We start from the raw sequence: 5,000 nt of genomic DNA, 5'->3' as shown, positions 1-5,000 counted from the left end.
CCTCGTCGAGGCCAAGGCATTTTTGTGGCCGATGAGAAGGGACCGCGAGACCGTCAAATACCGAGAGACTTGGCCGGGCCAAGCCCGCAACCGCAGCTTCTGCTCGCGCCACCCCAGGGAGCCGTTGCCCGATTCAGGGACTTGGTCTGGGTTCTAGGGCAGCATCCGCCGCGTGCACGGGCTGGAGCTCGGCTCCCTTTTTTTGCATGCAAGCCAACCGATCGAGGCCATGGGCGCCTGCCGGTCACCGGAGCAACCAGTCGCCGGACAAAAATCGCCGGAAGGCATGCACGCCCTGTATTTTGTTCGAGGGACGTTGGCCGGGGTGCACGCAATGGGAGGCCCATCGCGCACACCTACTCCCCCCGTGGGGGGGGGGGAGAGGGGGTGCCGGACCACCACCCCCTAAAGAGCATTAGAGATTTTACAGATATGCTACCAGTAGACGTTAAAATGTCTGAAACGGGGACACTTTTTCCAAACAAGCAAATCCCACACCGAGGGTGCGCAGGTGCCGATGGTGGTCGAGGCATGTGCCCGCAACAAGGGCCAACGTGAGCCGATGGTGGTCGAGGCAACCGCCCGCACCAGCTCGAGGCATGTGCCCACACCAAGGCCCGGCATGTATCGATGGTGTTCGACGTAGGGGCAATCTTCTGCTGATGGTGGTCGAGGCAAGAGCCCGCACCAAGGGCCAGCGTGTGCCCATGGTGCTCGAGGCAACCGTCCGCACCAGGGCCCAGCGTGTGCCGATGGTGGTCGAGGCAACCGCCCGCACCAGGGCCCAGCGTGTGCCGATGGTGCTCGAGGCAACCGCCCGCACCAAGGGCCGGCTTGTGCCGATGGTGGTCGAGGCAACCGCCAGCACCAGGGCCCAGCGTGTGCCGATGGTGGTCGAGGCAACCGCCCGCACCAGGGCCCAGCGTGTGCCGATGGTGGTCGAGGCAAGCGCCCGCACCAGGGCCCAGCGTGTGCCGATGGTGGTCGAGGCAAGCGCCCTCACCAAGGCCGAGCGTGTGCCGATGGTGGTCGAGGCAACCGCCCGCACCAGGGCCCAGCGTGTGCCGATGGTGGTCGAGGCAAGCGCCCGCACCAAGGCCGAGCGTGTGCCGATGGTGGTCGAGGCAAGCGCCCGCACCAGGGCCCAGCGTGTGCCGATGGTGGTCGAGGCAAGCGCCCTCACCAAGGCCGAGCGTGTGCCGATGGTGGTCGAGGCAACCGGCCGCACCAAGGGCCGGCGTGTGCCGATGGTGTTCGAGGCAACCGCCCGCACCAGGGCCCAGCGTGTGCCGATGGTGGTCGAGCCAGGAGCCCGCACCAAGGGCCGGCTTGTGCCGATGCTGTTCGGGGCAACCGCCCGCACCAGGGCCCAACGTGTGCCGATGGTGCTGGGGGCAAGCGCCCGCCCCAGGGCCCAGCGTGTGCCGATGGTTATCGGGGCAACCGGCCGCACCAGGGCCCAGGGTCTACCGATGGTGCTCGAGGCAACCGCCCGCACCAAGGCTCAGCATGTGCCGATTGTGATCGAGGCAACAACCCACACCAGGGCCCAGCTTGTGCCGATGGCGGTCGAGGCAAGTGCCCGTACCGAAGGGCAGCCTATGCCGATGATGGTCGATGCATGTGCCATCACCATGCGTCATCATGTGCCATTGATGGTCGAGGCCTTGGCCGAAGTTCGATTTTGAGCCACGGTGCCCATGCTTGGCTCCAGCATGTGCTGGTGCCGCATTTTTTTCACTCGGGACAGCATCGCCGGAGCATCGCCGGAGCATCGCCGGAGTACCGCCGGAGTACCGCCGGAGAACCTGACCGGCGGCATTGGGGTTCCGGCGATTGGGAGGGGGGCCGGGGGGGTGTGCGCACATGATGTGCGATTGGTGCTGGTACTTGGCCTTGTGTTGGCCCCCTATCCCTCATCAAACCTCTGAGAATTCACACCCCCTTAAAGAGCATTTGAGATTTTACAGGTTTGCTACCAGTAGCCGTTAAAGTGTCTGAAATGGGGACACTTTTTTCAAACGGTCACAAAATCTTCTCTACTTCGAGTTTTTAGCTGAATTTTTTTGTGCATGCCAACAAAAATAGAAGGATCATGCCTACAAAATTTGGGGCCAAAAATCCTTATAAAAAAATTTTAAAAAATCCCGAACCGCAAAAAGTTTCGAAAATCGTGAAAAATAGAAAACGAGTCATCTTCCAACGAAACTTCACGTGAAGGCTTAGGGGACCATTGTATGAATTTACAAGCCATAAAAATGGCATTGGCACGGCAGAAATTTGAAGATGTGCCTAAACCCACCAGGGCCCAGCGTGTGCCGATGGTGCTCGAGGCAACCGCCCGCACCAGGGCCCAGCGTGTGCCGATGGTGCTCGAGGCAAGCGCCCGCACCAGGGCCCAGCGTGTGCCGATGGTGGTCGAGGCAACCGCCCGCACCAGGGCCGATAGTGTGCCGATGGTGCTCGAGGCAACCTGTCGCACCAGGGCCCAGCGTGTGCCGATGGTGATCGAGGCAACCTGCCGCACCAGGGCCCAGCGTGTGCCGATGGTGGTCGAGGCAAGCGCCCGCACCAGCGCCCAGCGTGTGCCGATGGTGCTCGAGGCAACCGACCGCACCAGGGCCCAGCGTGTGCCGATGGTGCTCGAGGCAACCTGCCGCACCAGGGCCCAGCGTGTGCCGATGGTGCTCGAGGCAAGCGCCCGCACCAGGGCCCAGCGTGTGCCGATGGTGGTCGAGGCAAGCGCCCGCACCAGGGCCCAGCGTGTGCCGATGGTGGTCGAGGCAACCGCCCGCACCAGGGCCCAGCGTGTGCCGATGGTGCTCGAGGCAACCTGCCGCACCAGGGCCGAGCGTGTGCCGATGGTGGTCGAGGCAAGCGCCCGCACCAGGGCCCAGCGTGTGCCGATGGTGGTCGAGGCAACCTGCCGCACCAGGGCCCAGCGTGTGCCGATGGTGCTCGAGGCAACCGACCGCACCAGGGCCGAGCGTGTGCCGATGGTGCTCGAGGCAAGCGCCCGCACCAGGGCCCAGCGTGTGCCGATGGTGCTCGAGGCAACCGACCGCACCAGGGCCGAGCGTGTGCCGATGGTGGTCGAGGCAAGCGCCCGCACCAGGGCCCAGCGTGTGCCGATGGTGGTCGAGGCAACCGACCGCACCAGGGCCCAGCGTGTGCCGATGGTGCTCGAGGCAAGCGCCCGCACCAGGGCCCAGCGTGTGCCGATGGTGCTCGAGGCAACCTGCCGCACCAGGGCCCAGCGTGTGCCGATGGTGCTCGAGGCAACCTGCCGCACCAGGGCCCAGCGTGTGCCGATGGTGGTCGAGGCAAGCGCCCGCACCAGGGCCCAGCGTGTGCCGATGGTGGTCGAGGCAACCGCCCGCACCAGGGCCCAGCGTGTGCCGATGGTGGTCGAGGCAACCTGCCGCACCAGGGCCCAGCGTGTGCCGATGGTGCTCGAGGCAACCGACCGCACCAGGGCCCAGCGTGTGCCGATGGTGGTCGAGGCAAGCGCCCGCACCAGGGCCCAGCGTGTGCCGATGGTGGTCGAGGCTGCCGATGGTGGTCGAGGCAACCTGCCGCACCAGGGCCCAACGTGTGCCGATGGTGCTCGAGGCAACCGACCGCACCAGGGCCGAGCGTGTGCCGATGGTGCTCGAGGCAAGCTGCCGCACCAGGGCCCAGCGTGTGCCGATGGTGGTCGAGGCAAGCGCCCGCACCAGGGCCCAGCGTGTGCCGATGGTGATCGAGGCAACCGACCGCACCAGGGCCCAACGTGTGCCGATGGTGCTCGAGGCAACCTGCCGCACCAGGGCCCAGCGTGTGCCGATGGTGCTCGAGGCAACCTGCCGCACCAGGGCCCAGCGTGTGCCGATGGTGGTCGAGGCAAGCGCCCGCACCAGGGCCCAGCGTGTGCCGATGGTGGTCGAGGCAACCGACCGCACCAGGGCCCAGCGTGTGCCGATGGTGCTCGAGGCAACCTGCCGCACCAGGGCCCAGCGTGTGCCGATGGTGGTCGAGGCAAGCGCCCGCACCAGGGCCCAGCGTGTGCCGATGGTGGTCGAGGCAAGCGCCCGCACCAGGGCCCAGCGTGTGCCGATGGTGGTCGAGGCAACCGCCCGCACCAGGGCCCAGCGTGTGCCGATGGTGGTCGAGGCAACCTGCCGCACCAGGGCCCAGCGTGTGCCGATGGTGCTCGAGGCAACCGACCGCACCAGGGCGGAGCGTGTGCCGATGGTGGTCGAGGCAAGCGCCCGCACCAGGGCCCAGCGTGTGCCGATGGTGGTCGAGGCTGCCGATGGTGGTCGAGGCAACCTGGCGCACCAGGGCCCAGCGTGTGCCGATGGTGCTCGAGGCAACCGACCGCACCAGGGCCGAGCGTGTGCCGATGGTGCTCGAGGCAAGCTGCCGCACCAGGGCCCAGCGTGTGCCGATGGTGGTCGAGGCAACCGCCCGCACCAGGGCCCAGCGTGTGCCGATGGTGATCGAGGCAACCGACCGCACCAGGGCCCAGCGTGTGCCGATGGTGCTCGAGGCAACCTGCCGCACCAGGGCCCAGCGTGTGCCGATGGTGGTCGAGGCAAGCGCCCGCACCAGGGCCCAGCGTGTGCCGATGGTGCTCGAGGCAACCGACCGCACCAGGGCCCAGCGTGTGCCGATGGTGCTCGAGGCAACCTGCCGCACCAGGGCCCAGCGTGTGCCGATGGTGGTCGAGGCAAGCGCCCGCACCAGGGCCCAGCGTGTGCCGATGGTGGTCGAGGCAAGCGCCCGCACCAGGGCCCAGCGTGTGCCGATGGTGCTCGAGGCAACCGACCGCACCAGGGCCGAGCGTGTGCCGATGGTGGTCGAGGCAAGCGCCCGCACCAGGGCCCAGCGTGTGCCGATGGTGGTCGAGGTAACCTGCCGCACCAGGGCCCAGCGTGTGCCGATGGTGCTCGAGGCAACCGACCGCACCAGGGCCGAGCGTGTGCCGATGGTGGTCGAGGCAAGCGCCCGCACCAGGG

Source organism: Durio zibethinus, unplaced genomic scaffold (genome assembly GCF_047325235.1).
Source record: "Durio zibethinus cultivar Kanyao isolate XHJ-2024 unplaced genomic scaffold, ASM4732523v1 HiC_scaffold_3, whole genome shotgun sequence".
In the NCBI taxonomy this organism is placed as follows: Eukaryota; Viridiplantae; Streptophyta; class Magnoliopsida; order Malvales; family Malvaceae; genus Durio; species Durio zibethinus.
The sequence above is the reverse complement of the archived record's forward strand: the minus strand, read 5'-3'. Positions refer to the sequence as shown.